The sequence below is a fragment of the Falco biarmicus genome, chromosome 7, assembly GCF_023638135.1.
Source record: "Falco biarmicus isolate bFalBia1 chromosome 7, bFalBia1.pri, whole genome shotgun sequence".
NCBI classification, from domain to species: Eukaryota; Metazoa; Chordata; class Aves; order Falconiformes; family Falconidae; genus Falco; species Falco biarmicus.
Window position 1 is genome coordinate 47264330 of NC_079294.1, and position 23748 is coordinate 47288077.

Genomic DNA, 23748 nt, shown 5'->3' on the forward strand with positions numbered 1-23748 from the left:
CAGGCAGAAGTCTGATCTTTGGGATTGCATTATTGCATGTGTAGAGATAGAGATATATATATTATCCGTTGAAAGTAATCATTTTTACTCTCTAAGTCATCCTCCAGATGCTACAAACAAATCTAATTCCAGGCGTTTATCAAATTTCCCTCCATGACGTGATCCCAGACCCTGCTGTGGTGGTGGGCCACCAATGCGGCAAGTAGCCAACAGCCCATGGTAAAGCTGCTGTCATCAGAGCACAGCAAGGTCTCCTGCTGCAGTCTGGAGATGCGGAGCCCTTGCTGGGTTCCTTGGTGAGATTACTGGTCCAGGAACCTTGGAGGCACTGACATGACCAGGGACTGTTGCTGTTTTGAAGAGACACAGAAAAGGAGGCAAAAAAAAGACAAAGCGGGGCAGGCAGGCAGGGATGCTTGCTGGGTGTCATCTGCCAGCTCCTACAAACCTTCAGTGCAGAGCCTCCCCACGTCAGGGTGACACCTTTGTGTTTTAATAGGATGCCCTCAATGGCGTTTTCTTCCATTGATTTGATGCTACATGAGAAGACATTCATTAAAAAATAATAATTCATCTATTAAATCACAAAACCACCATGAGAAACAGTAGTGCTCGAATGACTAATTGTTCCAGTTCCTACCCTGTGATGGTAAAGTGCTACGTTAAAAATGGGTAACTGCAACCTCAAATCTTGATTGTGTACCTCTATAGTAAAAGAAAGATTGTGTCTAATACCAATGTGTAAGTAAAAGTAGCCTCACATTACGCAGAGAGTAGACTATAAGTCAATGTAATTGCTCTTGATTTATAATGAGAGAGCCTGGCTCAGTAATTCTTAAAAATAAATTAATTGTATATGACATGCTTAAGCATACAAACAAACATCTCTGTGATTAATTTGTGTTTATGCTTCAGTAATATATTGGGAACATTCTCATCTTTTTTCATGAAGGATCACCAGGATAAATTATTTCCCAGGTTTCTGGATGCACGTTGACATATTTTGTTTGGATTATGTCGAGAAGTGGGATTAAACTCTGTTAAGTAATTGCCCAGTGGGGTACAGATCTGGTATTGGAGTGAAAGTTGCACTTTGAAAATGAAGGTTTATGTAGGGGGGGGAGGGGAATAGGAAATGACAGTTTATAAAAGTCAAAACAGTGTTTCTCTTCTATCCTGCCAACTGAATGTAATCAGCCATCTTAGGTGGTTTTTCCTTTTATTCCTTTACTTCTTTAAAGAGATGTAAATTTTGCTGTTGAAAAAGAATTGCCTTTGGAAGGGCGACAAAATACATTTCAGCTTGCCATGATGGATAATAAGACCATTAGAGCAACAACAGAAAATCTGATTTAGGGTAACCTGGAGGCGCGCTGGGAGAGACTCCAAAGCAGCGTGAGCCAAGCTGCCCAAGTCAGTGCCAGGCAGGAGAATGAATCCTTCAGGAAACCCGTCAGTCCCTGGCAGGTCTTTGTGTGCACGCTGGGGAGGAATGAGCAGCCTGGAAAGCCGCTTTGCAGGACACACTGTGGTCAATAATTTATAACCTGGGGAGAAACGGGACGACAGTGGTTCTTCTGAATTACCACATTCTGTGAGTTGTTACCACAGGCAGCTATCACATATAATTAACTTCATAAACTGATCAAACTTCAACCTGAACGCTATGCTTCTCTCCTGTGCCCATTCCCATCATTGCCACGATATTCCAGGACCTTCTATGGTGAGTAGAAGTAATTAGAGTGTTATTCTCAAAAAAAGTAAACGTTGCCATTTACATCCTAAGGTTATTTCCAACCAATTGGTTATAGTTTGTTCTTACGCAGTAGAGGGAATTCCTTTCAGTATACATCTCCTGCATGGATTTGTAGCCAGAAATAATATCCCTGCCTGACTGTTGCTTTGGTCGCTTACCAAACTAAAGGAGTCAGACCTTTAAGATTGGCTGTCCCTTTTTCTGAGCATCCAACTGAAGACATCACATTTGGACCAAGGTTGCAACTGCTTGTCAGCAGCAGGGAAGTCTGCTGGTCACACTGTACTGTCTCAATTTGCTTTATCACCATATATGTATTTAGAACCTGTTTTATAGCCTTATAGGTCATTCTGGATTCCAAGGTGTTTATCCTGAAGGGGAAGGGTAAGCACATGTCCTTGTTGACTTCTGATAGGCACTGTGGGTTTTCTATGGCTATATTTTCTGCACACAATGGAAACTCCTAAATGGGTCATTACATTGTTAAAGGGACCAAAAAATTCACAGCAATTGGGTTAAAATCCCTCTCTCTATCAATATCTTACGACACCTGTGTTAGCTTTAGGATTATTGAAACCAGGCAACCAGACCTGAAATAAATTGAGCCAAAGTGGAACATGTTTCAGAAAATGTATTGCAGAAACAAACAGGATAGGGTATTACTGACCGGGGGTGGTGGTCTGAGTATTGCACGAGTAAATCTACCTCCCCTGCGAGGAGGGTAAGCAAATAATGGTGTATATGGTAATGCTTCAAAGCATACAGCACCTTGTGCTGTCTTTGAGCAATTACGTTGCCATAAAGAAAATACTGAGATATGTCAGTAATTCTGCATGGTTTGGCAGAATTTTCTCCACCCCATGCCAGTTTCTCCAGCATGTATACCAATGTAGAGCTGTATGGCAAATAAATAATATTATTTGACTTTGAAATTTTGATGAGGTGACTTTGCCCTTTCCAAATTGATTCTGTTTGTTCTTTTGGGAAAAAGTATTTTTGAGTCAAGATATTCCTATTTGCTTCAAAAGAAATTTCTTAATGTCAAGAAACATTATCATTTGTAACCTTTGATTACACGTCAACTTTTTGTTGTGGAAGAACACCAACATTTAACTTTCTTTTGGAGTAATGTGTTTCTCTGAAAAAATGATTTTGCATATTGTTTTGTTGGTGGGGTTCCCTCATTGCTGGTGTGAAGTAAGGATGATGTCTCCTGGGTGAGCAAAACAGCATTTCTGCGCACAGGTCCCCATGGATAGGTGAATGAAGGGGCTCGTGCTGGTGCCTTCAGGAGAGCAAGGCTGGCTGAGGGCTCTGCGCCTCCATTTTCTCATTTTGCTTAAACTCTGACAAATGAAATTAAGAGGAAGAAAGCTCAGTTAGATCTGTATTCCTCAGCCTCATTTTAGCTGTTATTGGCTAATAAACTCCAACTGAGCTGTCATTCAGAGATGTCACTTTCTGCCTCCGATGGCAGGTGGTTTGTCTATGGAGCACGCTTTGCGACATTTTTAACAGGAAAGACTAAAGGCTCCATTCATTTTTGCTTACACTCTTCAATACAAAGTGGATTCCTTTTTTTTTTTAAAAAAAAAAAATTACCCTAACTCTCTGGATGCAAATCACAGCAGGTATAGTACAATTCTTGGTTTGACTGGAGTACCTGAAGCCAAGCCTGGCAGGGCCTCCCTAGCGGGGCTGGGTATAACGGAGTGTGGTTTGAGTGCTGCCTCGTGGATGGAGAATGCTTGAAGGGATCAAGGCAGCTTATGGCAGCGATCAGCCATCTGCTTTGTGGTGCTGCAAGAAGAAGGGCTGATGAAGCTGTTGGAGGCACTGGGAGGTCCTGTTGTAACTCCCACCCTTCTAATGATCGCTAAGAGAGGGTTGTCAGTGTGTTGTCTAAAAGCGTAAATTCGGTTGGGTGAATAACTCTTTCAGTTAACTTTGTAATAACCAGCTCATTCACAGGACCTGATCTAGAGCCTATTGAAGTTAATGAGAGCTGTTCTGCTTGCTCTTCTTTTTTCTGATTGCTAATTGTGTGTAAACAGCTTTCGGTCATCACAAGTTTGTTTATTTGAAATTATTTGCAGATTAATTTTGGTAATTCATTTCTCCTTGAGCTTGCAGGGTGTTCAGCGTTTGAAGTAGATGATTTCAGTCATTCACATTTGCAGCTCCCGCCTGCGCTCTGTTCCTGTATCCTGACTGAATGGAGTTGCGAGCATCCTCAATCACTTATTCAAAACTTGCTTTTCCATGCATTTATGGTCAAGTTCACAGGAATTTCTGACCTGCTGTGCTGAGTCTGGTCAAATCTCAGTCCTGCCCAGTGTGTATCTTGATAATGGTTGTGTTATGGATGCTTAAATAATGAGCACACAGAGCGATTGTTGGGTTTATATTCCTAATGAACTGTAACATTACCAATGACTAATAATTATCTTCCTTGCAACTTTATGCAATGAGCATTGCAGCGTAGAGTGTGAGGCTCCCAAGCCATGTAATATGAGTGTGGAGCAGGCAATCTAGTTCAAGGTTTGTCTTTTAACTTTCTAAAGAATTCAAATATATATCGATACGCATGTCTGCATTATTTTAACATTATTCTGATCCCAAACTGTTTTTTGCTTTCCTTTTTCATGCTCAGAGTGACACAGAATAAGCAAGTGACACTGGGGCTTCTGGTTTCTTCTATTTTAGTAAATATTCCGTGGGCCTCAGTCACTTGAAGATGAGCAAGCGCTCAAGTATTGATGCTGCATTAAAAGGAGGAAGGGAAGTGTGAGCCACTGGGTCAAAATCCCTGTAGCACAGAGCAGAGCATGGCACGCTTCTCATGCTGTGTGAGGTGGAGCCCAGCTGGCTGGCCCACACGGTCTCATGGGGGATCTGGAGGACCCCTGAAGACCCACACGTGGAATTACCCCTTGCACAATCATGCTCTTCAGCTAAAGCACATGCCTTGTGGCTCTGGGCTGTGTGAGTGCTTTGGCTTGAAGAACTGTGAGGACTGGTGATACGGAAAGGGAAATTCTGCCGTTGACTTTGTAGTCAAAGCTGGTGGAGATTGTAGCTGACAGCCAGATGGCAGTTCGCCTGTGGATGCAGGAAGTTCTCTCTTGAAAGTTTGCTTAACTCATCCTCAAAGACAGTAATGGTCTAAAGTTATGCAGCTCAAAGGAATTTTGTGCCATTTGGCTTCAGCCCATACCAAAGTATCTGGGCAGAAAGCCTTCTAGGCTGATCTTGCCTATATAAAGATGTATATCTTAATGCGTCATCTTATAAAATATGTATTTGCTGGCACTTTCACTGTTCAGATTTTTGGAGCTCTGTTTCTAAGGAGGTTAAGTTCAGTAGCTTTCAACAGTGACTATAAACATTTAGGTGTCTGAGCTGGCAGGGAAGATGGGGCACAAGCAGGTTCCAGATATGCAGAATTGGTTCATAAATAGCTCTTGTTTTACTAAGGTTGTCAGAAGAAAGAGCTTCAGCACCTGACATTCAGTAGCAGTTACGGTGGCTGAAATACTACAGGGAAGCACAAAAGTGTATGCCTGGATGAACTGTGTAAGGTGAAGAGCGGAGGCACTGGAAAACAGGGTCAGCCAGAGAGCAGGCTCTGCACGGTGGCATCGCAGGGTGAGGGATGAGAGGACATAAAACATCAGTGAAGTGCTCTGGGAAAGAGAATGGACTCAAACGAATACATGCTTGGTTATTTTAACAAAAAAAGAGAAAGTGCAGAGTTCTGCTGTCAAGATGTATAAACAGAAATGCTGGGTTTGAGGATCTCAAGCGTTTTCTGTATTAACACCTAATATTTATGATTCCAGTCCTTAAGGGCTCTATGCTTGTATTTTATGTCATGTATTGTAAATTGTTCTTTGGCCTCAATGCACCCAGAGAAATAGAAAGAAGAAAGGCAGGAGTGGGAGAGCATCACAACATAAGAACAGGCTGTAGGTTGACACCCTGTTTGCACATTTGTGCAGCATGGGAACTAAACTGTGCTGTGAAAAACTGTGTCTTGCTCTGGCTGAAGTCATGAGCCACTTCTGCATAAGAGCAGGATCCAGCTCTGAACACACTGTGATGCTTGAGGGAAAATAACCCACAAAACCCCCAAGTAAACCATGTAGATGTAGCTTCTCGCTTCTGCAAAGCTTTGGTCCTGTGGCTGCTGGAAGGACGGAAAGACTGTTATGTCTCTGCTAGCGTTTTCTCAAGTCCTCCATCTTCTGGGTTCATGGGCAGGTATGTGGGTGGGCAGAGGGAAGAGCACCCTTTGGAGAGGGCCTGTCCGTGTCCTCTTGGTGCTGAGGTGCTCCTTGGGATGGGTCTTATCTTGTATTTGTGCAGTTGTGTGCAGTGAGGTTTAGGTGTACCATCCATGCGGCAGCTGGGGACCCTGTCCTTGCCTTCCTCAGCAGGGCCAGGCTGAGAGCCGGCACCTTGGGAGTTTGGATGGGCAGTTTGGAGTGGTCAAGAAGCCCAAACGTGCTCATGAAATCATGTCACGGTAAGGCTGGAGCCACCATGTCCTCATCCAGCTTTGCATAGTTTCTTGTGACGTGTGGGGGACAGCCATAGGTGAATGGAGAAGACCCTGTTGGGTGGTGGGTGAGCATGCACCACCACAGCCAGCATCTGGTGGGCTGTGCAGTGGCCCAGGGCCCAGAAGGCCTTGTTTTGCTGGTGATAGGGGTGGGATGGGATGAGAGTTTCTGTGTCAGAAGTGTGTCTTTCTGAATTTGAGTTGCTTTCTTCAACAGCAAATGTTGACTTCCCACCCCCCCACCCCCCTCCAGTTTAAGAATAACTCTATTTGGTTTAGCTTAATTGATTCAGAACTGATTTCAGATACACTGTTTCAGTGTGGTTGTAACTGCAGAGATGCTTGATGCAGCTTAAGAGTCACCATCTCTTCCCTCACCACCTCCTTCCTTCCACCTGCTTCCTGGTCTTAGAATGCGGAATGTTTTCCCAAGCTTTTACAGAAGTTTCAGAAAAGCTGTGAGCCATAAGTCACAGAGTGGAAGTGAAGCCCTTTTCCATTTCAGTTTGGGCAGGGTTTTAGATATGTTTGCACCCTCCCTCATCTCCTCCTGTCTCAACACATCACAAGTGAGCGGTTCCTGGGTGACCCCAGGCTGTGATGCAGAGTAGGACCATGCTGTGGCATCAACCATCATCCTGTTCTACCCTCAACGCCTTGGGTTTCAAGTTGCTGCTGTCTTCTAGTCACTGGAGAACTTTGCTGCCACCTCTTTCGAGGACCCCTGGGCTGCTCTACGGTGGTGTGTGTGGAAATGGGGGTACCTGTGTCCTCCGAATGCCCAGTGGGATCGGGGGGGGGGGGGGGGGGGGCAGGGATTTCTGCAGGAGTAGGTGTGGAAAGGAAGGCTTGGGAGGGAGAGATCAGGATCTTTGTGCATCTCTCAGGTGGCATGTCCCAGTCAGGACTCTGGAACATGCTTTAGCGAAAGCCAAGAGCAAGGATCTGGTCTATTAAGTCTCAATGGAATACAAGCAAGAAGTATCACTTTGCTGTGCAATTTCTAATCTTAAGTCAACCTGTGAGGGCCCAAAGAGGGGTGGCAGGAGGTGGAGAAAGCCAAGAGTCCTCATCCTGTGGCTGTAAGCTGAGACCTTACAGAAATCTGATGGAAACACACGTGTGAAGGTAAAGGGAGAATTTATCCTGACAGTTATACTACATATACAAGGCTGTATTTTCTTCCTGTTTATGCCAGTTTTACTCCATTGGCATTTATTCCTATTGTAAATCACAAAAGAGCAAGTCCTTTTATTACCAGGTATTTTAAAATAGCTTATATTATATTGTCTGATCCTTACAGTAATTCTAAACTATTCCTTTGTGCCCTGCCATCTGTGTGAAAATAAAATGGTCAAAAGAACGTTTTCCTTAAGAAAAAAAATATGTAGGTGGCTTGATTTTTTGCTATTAATGTTGGAAAATTTTTCTAAATCAAATACTTTCGGTGCAAATTTCATTTAAATCAAACCAAAAAGGCACTTTTTTTCTTTTTTTTTCTGAGGGGGAAGTGTCTCAGCCTCTTTGTCAGAAGAGCATTTTCATCTTCTGTGTTTACATCAGCGAGCTCAGAATCAGTTTGATGTTGGAAAGGAGCAAAAGTTGCTCATGTCAGTCTGCTGCCCTTAGCCCAGACCGGCACTGTTGCGCCTCCATCAGCATGTGACACGGGGTGGAGTGAAGTCCATCGAGGTGGACAAACGGTGCGTGTGGGCAGTGCACTTGAGTCATGCAGACAGGGCAACCTGCTACTTTTTCCTTCCCTGCTGGTTCATTTCCATTTTGGGTTGAGTTAATGAAGAACCATCTGCTGAATATTTAGGATTTAGAGCCGTGCAGTGAGTACAGAAGTCTGGTTTTGCCAAGCTCTGGCAGAAGAATGGAGAAAAATATCTTGTTTTCCTGGGTTTCCTTGGGTGTTGAGTGGAGGCACCCAGACTGGCTGTGCAAGAACGTCTTGGCTCCTAAAGAAGAGTTGGGATGTGGAGTCCTTGTTTTTATTGAATACCATTCCTGTAGTCTGCACCCACAAGCTACCTCAGCCCTTCCGTCCTCAGAGAGATGCTTGGCGTTGCTCCAGAGGGGAAAAATCCCACCAGAATAAACCCTCTCATGGTGCTTTTCTCCTCTGTGTGGCTCTTTCATGCAAGGAGCAACCCAGCCCAGGGGTGCTGCAAGCCTGCAGCCTCGGGGCGGGTGTCCATGTGCGGGTGGCCACCTTGGCCTGACTAAGGTAGCCCTGGTGCTGCAGCACAAGCACAGGGGTCCCAGGATGTCCCCCACAGTGCCACCAGTTTAGCAGCTCACACAGAGGCGAATTACTGCTGCCTTTGATGTATTATTTTTCACTGCAGTTTAGTATCGTTTGATCAAAGCCTTCGATGTTCCTTGAGCAATAGCTTGAGCCTTTTTTTTGTGCCTACATCCTCCTCTGTGTAGATTGGGTGCTCATGTGTAGATGTGGTGAGATGTTAAGTCTTTTGGATCTTGTTTTTAATATTAAACAGACCCTTAGGAAATCAGCTATAATTTAAAACTATCAAACACTTGGGTGACTTACGAGTACCTAGATAATAAGGAAGATATTAGGTAGCCGTATTCTGATTTTTAGAGGTAGAATGTACAAGAACAATGTATTCAATCATTATTTTTACTACAAATGTTTTAAAGCATATGTGGGTATTTTCATTATTGAGTGCTATCTTTAGCTCTTCCAATTAATTTCAAATTCCAGGAGTCCAAATAATCTGACAGAGTTTGCTGTGCCGAGAAATGTATTAAGGACAGTTTATGATACACTAATTAGAAGTGCATTTAAAGAGCCAATAATGTAATAGTTTTGAAGAAATCTGCTTACGCTTTTTTTCCATTCTCATCTGTTACTTCTTAAGCATTTTGTTTTCTGTGATCACAGCAGCAGTATAAGGGCAGGGTTGTGATCTGCTGGAAATCAGAGTTCTGCTAGTGAAGTTGCTTAGATGCTGCCGAAGGACTCCAGCTGAGGATACGGTCCCCAAAGCTCAGCCCTCAAGAATTCATCTGCTGTGGCTTCGTATTTCTTGTGTGAAGTTCTTCCGTCGCCTGAGCACTGAAGGCAGTTCTGCAACCAGAAGTTTATTGCATTGCCTGGGGAAATATGCAAAAAGAATTACTAAACTTTTCAGGTCAAGGCCTTGTTCGCATGAAAGTACACTTCGTGATATATGTAAGGAGAGGAATGTGCTTGGAAGTACCTTGACTGTCACCAGAATCTGTTTCACATGGAAATGACTGGAGATTATTTTGTGGTAGTAATACCTGTGTTGATATGGAAATACAGAGGGATATCTTCTGTATTTTGATGGGAAGACTGGTGGCCAGGACTGAGATCTGAAAAGACCCTCTGAATCTTATTTCCCCTGTGGCTATTGCAGTGCTGGGACCTGCTCTGTCAGTGCATCTCTGTGCCTCAGTGTCTGCACAGGAATCCAGGCAGGCAGATGCTACTTACTCATTATTTATCCATTACAAATGTTTTAAGTTCCAATTAAGAAATGAAAAACATTTTTATGGAATTCCTGAAGGGAAAGAAAAAAATAAATCAGTAATTGACAAAGTGTAGTGTTAATCAGCATGTTTTGGATTTAAAAGTCAATTCAAAATTTCTTTTTTGATGAAGAAAGAAAATTTTAGAAAGTTGTTTTGGGTTCTTCTCCCCCTCTGCTGTTCCTTTTGTTTCTCGGTGCTCTTGAATGGGCTTGCTCCCAGGAGGGGAGTTGTGATCTTAGATGACCAAGCCCCAGTGGTTGAGTCAAGGAAGCAGTGGGGAAAAGCTGAGCTGCTAGGGGTGGTGGTCCACAGGCGGCCAGACAAGATTACAGGAGAATCCCCCTTCTCGTCTTCATCCTCTGCCTTAGCAACTTCTTAGGAATTGAGCCACGTGGAGTAGCTTCTGGCTGTGATTTCTTGAGTGGTAAATTCTGTCTCTGGGTTAGCCTGTCCTCAGAAACCCTTTGGTGACCAAAGTCCTGCATCTCTCTCTGTTCTTGGGCATTCTGCACCTAAACTTGTCGTCAGAGCAACTGCAAAGATTTGAAAACAGCATGAACAGGACTAGGACTGCACACTGACTGGCTGGACATACATAGCACATACATAGCAGCTTTTTTTTTTTTTTTTTTTTTTTTTTTTTTTTTTTTTTTTTTTTTTTTAAACAAAACACCAACAAATCCACACCTGGAAGATGTGGATAGGTGACTGCGTCACTCTGCTTGGGCTGCAGCTATCGGACATCCAATACTATGAGCAGACAACCTCATGACAGGAGTTGAGAATTATTGTCTTTTTGCATCTGAATTGAAATGATAATAGGGAGCAGACTGCTTGCAGGATTTGCAAATTAATCCTGCAGCGATGGCTGATGGTGGCTTCCCTCTCTCTGTTCATAAATAATGTGCTTTTGCCTTGTGCTGCTGAGCAGAGCTCAGCTGTAAGAGGAGCTTTTAAACTTTTTGGCTTTGTTCATTAAGCGTGGGAATGGGCAAAGCCAAATATCAAGAGTTGACAATGGGGGAAGTGTTTGACTTTGCCATGGTGTTTTATTAAATAACAAAAAGTTTAAAAAAGTAACTCTTTCTAGTAATTTTTGTAAGATTTTTTCCCCTTTTTTTTTTTCTCTCTCAAATGCCTTTTGCAAGCGATTCAAATAATTTTTGGGCCAAGGCCTTCAGTGACATCAACTCCTGCATCAGCACCAGGGCGGCAGGTTTTGTGTGCCGAATACAGCGCGAAGGGCTGTCGCAGAGACAGCCATGCCAACAGGGGTCAGATCAGCAGGTCAGCGTGTCTGACTGGCACGTGCTCCCAGCATTTTGCCTTTGCACTGCTGAGATCTCTAGGATCGTTTTACAGTAGAATAGAAGGTGGAAGAAATTGAGACACAGATTGTGTTGAAGTGTGTTACGCACAGGAAAGCCACATATCCAGCATGCTGGAGGGTATTACTGACAATAGAGAAGCTGCAAGGGATATACTCATCTTTTCCCTTATCTCCCTGTTTTTATTCTTAAAGCCTGAGCCCGATGCTGTGCTTTATCATTGCACTGAGCCCGGTGACTAAAGCAGAGCAGAGCTCTTCTGCTTGATAACGTTTTGCTTGCATTCATCTGCAAATAGCCAAACAGCGTATCAATGGCTGGGGGCTCCTATCTGCCGGTCCCAACCCCTGGGAAGCTGCTGCTGATTGACTGTAACTGGGATCAGATGTGGCCCCGCTCCAGTGCGTCCTGCTGCTGAACTTGAGGGTTGCATGGTGTACTGGAAAGCTTAGCACCAGTGATTAATTTTGGCTAGGAGAAATGAGATATGTTTCCCACTCTAAACACTTTTTTTAACAGGCTCACGCAGATTTTGCACGTAAGGAGCAATTCTGTAATGAAACTTAATGGCTAATTGCACCCTTAATAAAATTTGAGATGTCATCAGCCACTGAAAAGGGACTGGTAAATCATATAACAAAAACAATACACGACCTATTGTTGCCTGAGTATCAAGGTGGGAGTTTAATGATTTTCATTGTTAGTTTTTACTGATTTGTTGATCATTCATTGACGCTTATTCAAATAAGTCGTGGAAATGCTGGTAGCTAACTTACCTCTAAAGGCAAATTATGTATTCAACAGCACATCGATGGTGTGGCTTCCCAAGGAAATGAAATCTATGAGGGCTCGATTTCTCTTTCTGCTGGTTTGTCTCTCAATCCAACTCCCAATCAATATTGAAAGGATTGGGCCAGTCTGAAGCACACTTGATGGTGGAGCCTCAAAGTCTGCTCACCTGCTGGGTCTCATGGAACTATTTCCATTCGCAATGGTTGAACACAAAGGAGTGTCCTAAACAGTACTTATTCCAGGAGAAAAATTGCGGTGTGAGCTCATCTCCTAGTAGACATCAGTGAATCGCAAAGGTGAGAGGGCAGGGACTGACTGACAGAGAGATTTGAACTTGGCCCATACAGAACATCTCCCTGGAGGATGAGCCACTGGAAATTGGGCTCTTTTAAACATATCCTCCTTAACTCCCGGTAGCTGTTCCAAGCAGGCTGGGTGGTGGGTCTTGACAGTCCTGTGCTGCTGGCAGCTGGCACAGAAAATCATGGAAGCATCAAACGGCATTTGAAGATCTGTCCCCTCCATTTTCAGTGCTCCTCTGCAGCTCCCTTCTGTACCAGCACAGCCTGTGATTTACTGGAGGGGAGGAAAAAACCCAGGCATTCTCTTGCTTCTGCTTATCTGGCCTCATGGCATGCTCTGGCCAAAATTTGGAAATTGATTGGTTTATGCTATGAGCAGGCAGGATTTTCCCTGGGCTGCCTGTGAAGGCTCCCAAGCAGTCACAGCTCTGTGCTGCAGAGTGCCTTTCACCGGAGGAAAAGGCTCAGGGCTGGCAGAGCCCCGCTTCTGCTCCCCAGCCCAGCGCCTGGAGGAAACTGGTGTGTTCAGGGCAAATCAGTTTGTCCCTTGCCAAGGGATTGGAATGGGTGTTACCAGCTTTCTCAATGCTCGATGTGGTTGTCACTGCATAGCTGAACTGATAAAGCACATTTGGAGCTGAGGTGGTTGGGGGTGGGGTGCTGTGCTTGGTGGGTCCTGGCAAGCTGCTGCACTATCCCTTGACCCAAGTGGAGGCACCTGGCCAGCTGATCTGCTCTCCCCAGAGTGATGCTGGCTCTCTGTAGAACCACCATAGGTTAAACCTGCTTTTCCCCTGGCTCAGACCTTGCGGGGTATCTCACTTTGAGCCTGTTTTCCAAGAAAGATCAGAAGATGAAGGCTGTATGAGCTCTTACTGGAGAAACTGTGCTAATGGCTGATACAAGGCAGGCATGAAAAGCGCAAGGTGATGCACATCTACAATTCCTTTTTCATTTCTGTCCCCAGTTTTAGATAGTGTTTGGAGATTATTCTGCCTATGAGGACTGCAGCACCTGGCTCACCTGCTGGATTCCTCCTCTCCCTCACGCATGTTCTCATACTTTCTCCCACCTGCTCCCATTCTGTATCCCCTGTAAGCACTTTAATCCTGCTCCTGCTGTCAGGTTTTGTTATTCTGCCCTGGGGAAACTCAGTCCCTGTATTCACCCTCTCCCAGGAAAGCTGGAAGTATAGGTTGGTCAAGAATAAGATTATGCTTTTGTTCTCTCCAGGTAAAATCAGTGCTGGTGCTTATAGTCTCTTGAGATCAGCCTGCTCCTGGATAGACCCAGCTCCTGCGGTTCGGTAGCACAATGGGCATGAATCAGTTCAGAGCAAACAAAGCACGCAGGCGGTCTGTGAAGTGGAGCGGGGGCTGGTAAGGTTCATGTGTGCAGCTCCTCCAGAAATTACGATGATTATAAAAACAAGTGGTTTTGCTTGGTATAATCATATATCAGCAAGAGAGAGAACAAACAGCGATACTTTGTTTATGTTCACTTTGGAGAGTGAAAATGGAAATAACCTGATCGTTGTTAGTGGTACAGTTGAGGGTCTGGGGCAGAATCACAGTCATGGGTGTGTTGGGTGGAACTGGCGATTTGATTTGGTCAGGCCAGCCATAGCATCATCTGCCAAGGCTTCAACTTCCAAGGACGGAATTTCTGTAACTGGTCTGGATCCTCTTCCTAGGGGATACGCTACTTCTGTGTATGTGAAAAGAGCTTGTACGCCGTCATCACTATCGCTGCCTTTTTGCTAGTGTTAAGGGACCTTTTAAAAACAAATCAGGGGTGAGCACTTTCTGTCTGACGATAAGTTCTTAACAAGAAACTCAGCTTTAAAAGGCTCAGTAATAGAAAATACTGTTGGGGATATCCCCTCCCAGACCATTTTTCAGAGCTGGTGGGCTTGGCGGGGATTGGTGATAGTCAGGTTGCATTGGGAGCTGCTGGACCTGCACTCTTGGGCAATGGAGAGCTCCTTCTTGGTGACCACTGGTACTGGTGGGTTGTGTGCGATGCTTCTCCTCTCCTTGGGCAATGCTTCTGTCCTGAAAGCCTGGTTCCTCTCTCCTCATGGAGTATCAAGAGAGCTCCACTCCTCCAGGGAGTGAGAGCATTGGGCTTGGTCACAAGAACCTGACAACCTCTTGTCCCAGTAAACTGGAAGTTTGTTATTTAATTCAGGCAGTTGCTTCAAAAAACTCCTTTCCCATAAATAAGTTTTGGTGGTGTTTTTTTTTTTTTTCCCCCCTTTCAGTTTTTAGGGCTGAGCTAAGAGAGGTCACAAGCTGTAAGAACGTGCTTAGTGAATCCTGCTTAGCCTGGGCAGCCCTGGGCAGGCTGGTTCTCAGCCACAGCTGCTGGGCACCACTGCAGCCTGGGAGGTGGTCTCCCTCCCACCCCAGTGTGCCCATGGCTGGGGTGTGCACGCTGGCTGAGCCTGCAAAACTATCAAAATCCTCGAGTACGGGGGCTAAAAGAAAAATGAGACCTTGTCTTCGTTCTTCTGCTCTCTGAGTTTTTTCATGGTTTTTTTGTTTGTTTGATTTTTAACTGTGTTACTCTTTCCCTACTGAAGCTAAAGGGAATTACACAAGTTTTGATAGGGCCTGGAATATATAAAATCTGGTGTAATAGGTTTCTAGGTTTATATAATGGAACACATTCCAGTCATTCAGCAATTACTCCTACACCCAGTGTTTCAAAACAAAGATGCGAAAACTAGGTGTGAGACACTGAAGTACAGGAAACACAATTTCAATTGGCGAAATAATTTTTCTTCCTGAAAGGAGGTTTGTTTTCTTGATAGTCCCTGCTCACTGGGACAGATTTGTGCTATCTCACACGAAATGCAAATTGTTGTTTAAAAAGCTGTTTATTCTTGCTTAACACTATAAAGCAGCATTTTTTTCCATTTGCATTTGTGTAAGGGTATGTATTTTAAAATTCCTCTTTAATATTAAACTGTTTTTTCAATTAGAAAACTAAAAAAGAAACCCTTTCTCAGGCCTGTACAGCATTAGTGAAACTTTCATTGCTGAGTCAAATAAGAACAGGCTCTTTTCAGGACAGCGTGATCCCTGTTGCTGGCAGTCGCGTGGGTTTTGTAGCACTTACAGTACTTCCTCCTGCTTCAGAACACCCTCATAAACTGTATTTTTATTACTTTTGCCTAAGCTGATGAGGAGTTAAATATTGCACCTGGCTTTCAGAGGAGGCAGGGGGCTGTGCACGTGTTTGAAGTCTGATTGTGGCGGTGCTCTGAGGTGAGGCTGACTTTTTCTGCATCTGCAAGCCATGTTGGGCCACAAGTCCCATCCACTCCATGTGCCTGCATTGGCAAGGGAAGGAGGGCCTCTGGGAGTAGTCCTCAAGCTCTCTGTAGGCAGCGTTGGGCTCAGCACTGGAACAGGCTGCCCCGGGAAGTGGTTGAGTCACCAGCCCTGGAGGTGTTTAAAAGGTGTATAAGCATGGCATTTAGGGATGTGGTTTTGTGGTGGACTTAGTAATGTTAGGTTAATGGTTGGACTTGATAATCTTAAGGGGTTTTTCCAACCTAAATGATCTATGATTCCTTTTAGACAACCCTTCTGGGCTGTCTTTTCTCCTACAGCTGGTGGTTCAGGCACCTGGCAGCTCCCGTGCAAGCATGGTCCAATTTCTTTGAGTTTAAGCGGTGCTCTGCACCATTAAAATATTTCCATCCTTACCCTAATAAGATGTTCATGGCCCATCTGCAGGTGGTAGAACACAAATATGGTCCTCCTGGTGAGGTGCCCTGGCTGGGCATACATTGTTGGATATCACTCTTCCATGTGTGGACACTGCCAAGATGTGCTTCCAAGCCGTGGTGGGCTGGGCTCCAATGGCTTAGGTAGCTCCAGGGAAGCTGGAGTGGAGCTTTTTCACCTAAACCAGCTGACCCTACTGTGGATCCAGGAGGTACCCACAGGATCTGTGGAGCAGACAATGGGTTTTGGTTCGCTATGTCCCAGCATTGCAACATAAAGCATGAGTCTGGGGAAAGGCATTTTAATATTCTTATTTCATGCTAGCTCCAACCTTGTTCTGCTTGGTTGCACTCTGTTGGTTCATCAGTAAGTGCCCCATTATGGATGTGCTGTGCTGTGGACCTCAGCACGGCTTTGAGCAAGGTGTAGTGAAATTGTGGCGTTATCAAATTAATAGGTCCAGGTGTCTCCGCACCTCGGGGTGACTCTCAATGGATCTTGTTTCATTTGCTGCTGTGCTTGGCTGCAGGGGGCACAGGAGGTGCAGGCAAGCTAATTCACTACCAGCTTCTACTAGCAGCAAATGTAGCTTCAATTGTTACGGTGGGACAGGGGAAACTGCATGGACCGTAAGAAGAAGGTCCAGAGTTGGCCTACTCTGAACATTCTTGGTCCTGGGTGAGGTCTGGGGCTCACCTAGAGCTCCTGCTGTGTATCTGGATTCCCTCCTGCCTGCATCTGTGATTCATCATAGTCTCAACTTAATGAAACTTCAGGTTTCTGAAGAGGGACACGAACTTTGCCATGTTCTTTCCCGTGTTGTTTTGCGACCTGTGGCTAATTTCTGTAGCATTATATATACGTGTGTGTGTGCGCAGTTTAGGGGCTGAATCTATCTCCTTGGTGCTGCTTCTCATTAAGTGGGTTACCAGAGTTAAAAATACATTTCTGAAAGATGTTTTGTCAAAATGGGCAAATGGGAGAAATGGTTAAGAATTCAGGATTTGTTTTGAAGAGGTGGTTTTTAATGTGTTTGATTTTCATGTGCCTCTGCCATTTTAGGTGGGGGAAAGTCAATATATTACTGTACGCTCAGAACAGCCAAATAAGTAAGATGTGTTTACTGTTAGACTATAATACTGTTGAAACAGGTCTGGCAACATCATCTGTTTTGTGATGCCAGGAACAACAAAGTGTTGCTTCAATTAAGCCCGTCACTTGTAGATGATTTCTTTTCTTATTTTAGAAGATTCATTGAACCCACTGCCTGCAATCTGTAGGTTGCAAACTCCTCAAAGAGCAGTTCAGGGAGGAAGGTGTAGTGTGGGAAGGTTTCCCTCTACACTTGTCTTTACAATTCCCCCCAGATCAGGGCCGTCCTGGAAAGATGCCATATTTATTGTGTGCAGAGGATATATCAACCTGGCATGTTGTGAACTAACCAAGAAATCATGACAGTGTCATTCTCTGAGCATGCTGGAATAAGAGGCTGGGAAATTTAGAAGTACCAATTGCAGGGGCCACTATTTTAGTGCAGAAAGTATGGAATACACACTTGGAATACTTGCTCTAGGTGAACCTGCTTTAGCAGGCGATTGGTCTAGATGATCTCCAGAGGTTTCTTCCAACCCTGACTGATTCTGTGGCGTAAGAAAACATGACTACTGTGCTAAGCTTTAATTGCCAATTTAAGGGTGTCAAGCGGAAGCAAGACTTGCAAGACAATGTGTCTATGACTTTTTACTTGCAGCCAGGACTCAGTTTAAAAACAAAACGAAACAAAAAAAAAAACCCCAAAACCTCCTTCTCAGTAACCCTGTCAGGAAATCCCATACCAGAGGGATGTTTTCTCAGTGCTGAGACTCAAGCAGTTCAATTTTTATGTCCAAGGTCAAGAGAGAGACTGTTGCTCTGAGTATGTCCCATGTGTGGTGCTAGTTGAAGTGGAGGTTACCCGTGTTGTCCTCAGGTTCCTTTTGGAGAGTAACTTGGCAGCCCAAACCTGTGAATCTTACCAAGACATGTGCACGCTGGCAGTCCTACACCATGGAGAAGAGCAGTCTGTCCCCTTGAATTCAATTAGCTGACCTTTTGGTGGGTGAAAAAAAGAGCAAGATGTAAGCCTGGAGATAAATTCTTGCAAGAGCGTAGAGGAAATGTTTCTTAATTCTTTGCCTTGGCAGGGACACATGATTGTGACCCAGCAATGGCAGCTGCAGTGGTAGCCCTTTGCTCCTGTGGAAACAGCAGCAGGGATGGTGTTGCAGTGAGGTCTCTGTGATAGCTCAGCTGAGGTAGAAAGAGGCAGACTCAGTAAAAGAAATGTTTATGCATTAGGAAAAGGGTTTTCTCTGCTGTGTGATGGTATCTCTGATATTCCAGGACAATCCACAAAAGTCCTTAAAAGAAATAAAAATGCACTAACATCAGTTAATTCCACATACAGAAGAGGGAGCTTGTCTTACAGCCATACGTACAGGAATATGTGGTGGTTGGGATCTTACAGAAGTCTTTCAAAGCTGGGCTCTCCCACCAGGGTGGGCATGGTGGTTGTCCTGGTAGACTGAGCAGAGAACAGACTGAGATGTCGACAGGGTTGCTCTGGGTCTTCCCTGGCTGGTTTGGGTCTTTTCAGTCCCTCAATGAAGAGTGCTCTTTGCTTGCCAACTGCTATGTGCTGCTAAACAAAAATAAAAGTTTTAGGACAGAAAAACACTGATGTAAAATAATTACTGAGTTGTTGAATGGTTAGGGCTAACTAGAAACCAAATTCCTGTGCTTTTAGGAGCTATTTCTTTGAGTTCATAGAAAACTGACCTGAAAAGAGCTTTTTGCAAAGGATGCTCTGTATTTGTGCATCCATAATTAACTGGAGGCTGAAGTCATCTGCTTTGGGGGTGCTGCCAGGCATGGAGAACCTCAGTGTTACAGTCCCTCCCAAATGCCATTAGATGGAGAGGGACTTTTTTAAAAGGGCATGTAGAAATAGGACAAGGGGGAATGGCTAATTTAGATGAGATATGAAGAAGTCATATGAAGAAGCCAGAGGTGCTGGCCCAGGCTGCCCAGAGCAGCTGTGGGTGCCCCATCCCTGGCAGTGCCCAAGGCCAGGCTGGATGGGGCTGGGGGCAGCCTGGGCTGGCGGGGGGGGGTCCCTGCCCGGGGAAGGAGGGTGGGACTGGGTGGTCTTTATGGTGCATTCCAACCCAAAGCGTTCCATGATTCTATGATACAATTCTGTCATCTCTGGCCGCAGTTATTTGCTGGTGAAAAGTTCCACTTACACACACAGAGGTTTGGTGAAGACCTTGTTGGAAAACAATGGTGAGAGGATTAAACTCAACAATGTCAGAACTTGGGTTCTGTAATTATTTCCTTTAATCTGAGCAATGATAAGATCTTTGTGATTTCTGGAACTTGTAGGATTACTGAAAATGTAATTAAAAATGAGGTACATAGGTGAAATAGATGACCCATAATGATTCTGCTGGAAAATGTAGAATGTATTTGTCATTAATAAAATGCTTCTCCTTTTCTGATTGCCTTCCATGGCTGCAGCCCTGGGCTTCCCGCTGTGGGGAGCAGTGTTGGGGCTGGAGTGGGGTACGTCTGCATGCTCAGCCTCTGCCTCTCCACGACAGGGCATCAGCTGGGGATGTACGTGGGCACCTTTGCTTGTTGTTTCTGTTGTGATACTCTGCTGCTTGGCATCAGGAGCCTTTCCATGTAAAACAAATCAGCAAGAGTGAAGCCCCCAGTGAATTTCATGCAGTTCTGCAGCATAACAAGGAGGGAATAACATACATATATATGTATATATATATTTTAGAAAGGGAAGATTTAAAGTTATTGCAAATGTGTTTGCAACTCTCAGAATTAAGTTTTTCCATACTCATATCAGCTCTTAATTCAGCTAATTGAAATGAAGTAATCAGGAATCTCAGTGGTATTGCCATGAGAAGTGCACTGCCCTATGGCAATAATTCTCATCAATGCATTGTTTAGAGTATTTATGCTGCAGGCAACGTGGGATTTGTGATGTCTTTTTCCAACTGGAGGTTAGGCTCCGTCCGTTAATAAATTTATTATTGGCCCGACTTTTTTTTTTTTTTTTTTTCTTCTTTCCAACTGTAATGTTCTTTGGGGGAAGGCGGGGAATGGGAAATGTTAAACAATTAGGTTTTATTAAATAAATATTTAGGGTATTGATTATATTCTTCATTTTGGATCCCAGCGAGACAAATGCCACGTAGCTAATACAGGAAACCTTCAGCCAGAGGCTGTGTGATGCTGAGCTGCGCAAGGGGCTTGCCCTAGTAAGGGCCACTTGAAATCAGTTGTGACATTCCTGGTTCAATCCATAATGTGCAAAGTGCTGCTGAGCAAGCACAGGTCTTCTTGTGGAAATTTTTGAAATTACTACAGTTGGTTAAAACTCTTAAATAGATTATGTCTCTCTTTTTTCTTCCTTTCTTTGTTCTCTCTCTCTTTTTTTTTTTAATAGCATTATTGCTATATGTTACTTTTCAGTAGCCTTAGTGATAAGTGATAGCAGGAGAACGTCCACAGTTTAAAAGGCTCCTATGTATCAGTACTAAATATTTCCTACCTACTTTCACTTTATGCACACGATAACATCTGTGGTGTACTCTCTTCTCCTGAGCTGGTCTTACTCACCAAACCAGCAAGAGAAGGATGAAGTCAGCTTCTTTTCCTCTTTGACTGGGCTGATTTTTGCCACATTGCTTAATATTCACCCATCTTCTGTGACTGAAACTGCGTTTCTGGAGCTCAGGAAGCCTGCTTGATTGATAGCACTAACATAAGAAGGCACCGAGCTAATTAAATCACGCTGCCGCTTCCCAACACCACTGTCACAGGCTGACCTAATTTTGACATTGCAGAGCTTATCGGCAGAGTATCTATTGAGTTAGGGGAACAATAATGCTGTTTCTAGGAGCAGATAGATTTATATCCCCCCTCCTTACATCTCATTACACTGCTGTTTATTGTTCCTCCTGCTGAGCAAGTATTAAAAACTTACGATCTATGGCTTATGATCTCTGTCTGTCGGTATCTGGTTCTGGAATGGTAGGTACGCTCCGGTTCAGAGAGGGGTGGGGGAAAGGCCATGATAACTCTTCAGGGATGAATGTGACCTGAGGTCCTCGTCTTTTTTGAGGACTTCTTTCTTATTTAAAATTTGGGATAGTGAAGTGGTCGCTGTTACATCTGATGAGCATGGCTGCTCTGCCCTCCTGCTAATTGCAGTGAGCTGCTGGGGGCTGGATGAAGCTGGCAGGGACCTCGTTTTGTGGTGGTGAAGCATGAGACCAAACTCCTGCGAAGGTTTTGTTTGTTTTCTTTGTTGTTCTTTGTCTGATGCATGCAAGTCCAGGCATATAAATCCAGGATGGGTTAATACGTAGCTGAAGAGGTGGCTGGGGACATGTGGAAAAGGGGGAGGAGAAAGGCTTCAACTTCCAGCTGTCACTGGAGGTATTTAAAAGATGTGTAGATGTGGCACTGGGGGACATGGTTTAGGTATGGATTTGCAGTGCTGGATTAATGGTTGGACTCGATGATCTTAAAGTTCTTTTCCAACCTAAACGATTTTATGATTCTATGAAGACTGAGAAGCTGAGGATGCTTTCTGTGGAAGTTACACCCTCTTATAAAAAATCCGTTTAAGCTTTGGTCTGTTTTTAATTTGACAGTGTCATAAAGTGACACAAACAAATATCTCATGCCCTAGACACTTTTGAGATTAACTTAGAAATTGTGAATAAATACTTTTGAGATTCTGAATGTCTTCCATTTTGAGCAGTTAGGAAACAGTGCAATTGCAATCACATAGACTAAAACTTATTTTGCAATAGGAGCTGAAATGGTCATTTATTAATAAGATTACAGCAGTTGAGCTTTCCTTAGAAAAATACCAATTATTGTAAACATTGTGATTGAGGTCAAGACAATTACCCGCACTTCGAATAGGCAGACTGGAGCACTTCAGTTGTCCAAGGTCTCTTATTTGCAACAGCTCCACAAATGTATTGTAAGTCATGAAGCATCTCCTTTCTGAGCACTGTACTAACTCTCACTTGTTTGTTTGCTTTTTCTGTTTGACCAGCCTGGTTTGATAAAAACTCTTTTCTACTTAATCCTGCACTGCTTTCGAAAATTTTTATTCTGCACATTTCCCTTTGAAGTTAGCTAGCATTCTTCACAGCATCTGCTTTGTCCTTTGTCTTTTTTTTATTAAGTGTGCATACCTTCATAATAGGTACCTGCATACATATTCAGCTTTGGAAATTTCTTATTTTACAATTTCACAGAAGTTGTTGCGACTTCCCCCCCCCACCAGGTCTGTACTGTCTGGGGAACTTGTTGCAAGTTGAAACCAAATCACTTGTGTAGGCGTGCATGTGCGTGCAAGAGACATATAAGGGAAATAAATTGAAATTGCTGGAAAAGAGCAGCCAATGAAGGGGAACTATGTAACGTCAATATATAAAGAGACATGGTGAAAGGTCAGGCTGGCACCATTTTTCATCCAAGAGAAGAAATCTCATGGCGCCACACAACTTCTTTGCAGCAGAAGCTAGGCAGGGTTGTGCTTGGTTTTGTTGTTATGGCTTTCCCTCCTGACCTGACACTTAGCTTCCCTTGCATTGTGTGTGCATGTTGCCAGGAACAGCACCATGATGGATTCTTTCATGCAATATTTACTGTGTATAATCACAAGACAAATTCTTCTAAAATGCCACAAACAAAATAAATGCCAAGTATATATTACTTTAATGTCTTATCTGGTATTAAGTCCTTGGAGGCATATTTCAAAAGTAGCTGTAATGAATATTCCTCCAGTGGACAGGGAGGTGACATTTCATAATTATGCAACGTCTTCTGAACCATAAGACTTTAAAACTTAAAGAAGTAAGATTATTTTTTATTTTCCTTTATTCGTTTGATCTCCTCTTAAAGCAGATATTTTTCTGCCATAATAATACACAGGGGGTTATTTTTTCTTTTCTGTATTGCCTTCCCAAGTCTAATGGAAATGGAGCAGTGGCATTAGAGACTGAAATAAAGGACACTTCAAATGTAATTTGAAGTTATATGAATATAATATGAATGAAAATGTAATATTAATGCAATACGGATTCAAAAGGCAGCAGGATGTTGGCGTAATGTTGCTGACTCTTCTAATTTTATAAGAAGTCTTATGATCTATGCTGAACCTTGTTTTACCTTTCTGCTCCGTGGTTCTTGCTTTAGCATTTCAGTATTTTGTACTTGTTTTGTGGGACACTGTAAAAGCCCCAGGCGTGGTCCAGAGCCATGCTGTACAGCGGCTGTGCGTGGCAGGACAAGGAGGATACTCCGTGGCCCAGGACATTGAACTCTTCAGGTGTGTGGAGGTGGAGCAGCACTCCTAGCACAGGGAAAGCCACAGTACAAGCATTAGTGCTGCTATTCTATTTAAGAAATAATAACAATAATAAAGAATTAACAGATTCTTTTAAGGTCAGAGTTTGACACATGGGGCTGACTCCTAAGCAAGGACATCTCTGTCCATGCAGGACAAACAGTGAGCTCCATGGGAAGAGCAGCCTGGATCTGTGGTACAAAGAGATGGATAGGTTTGATTTGTTTCTTCTAAGCAGTAAATAGCATCTTTAGCCTTGCAAAGCGACAGCTGTGTAATCACACAGGGAGTGTGCTGAGGCTGCAGAACAGT

General features: G+C 43.8%; 1 protein-coding gene across 1 annotated transcript in view; it reads left to right on the forward strand.

Annotated features, from left to right (window-relative positions):
- MDGA2 (MAM domain containing glycosylphosphatidylinositol anchor 2) overlaps positions 1-23748 on the forward strand; it is a 394454-nt gene that overhangs the window by 115030 nt on the left and 255676 nt on the right. The window lies entirely within an intron of this gene.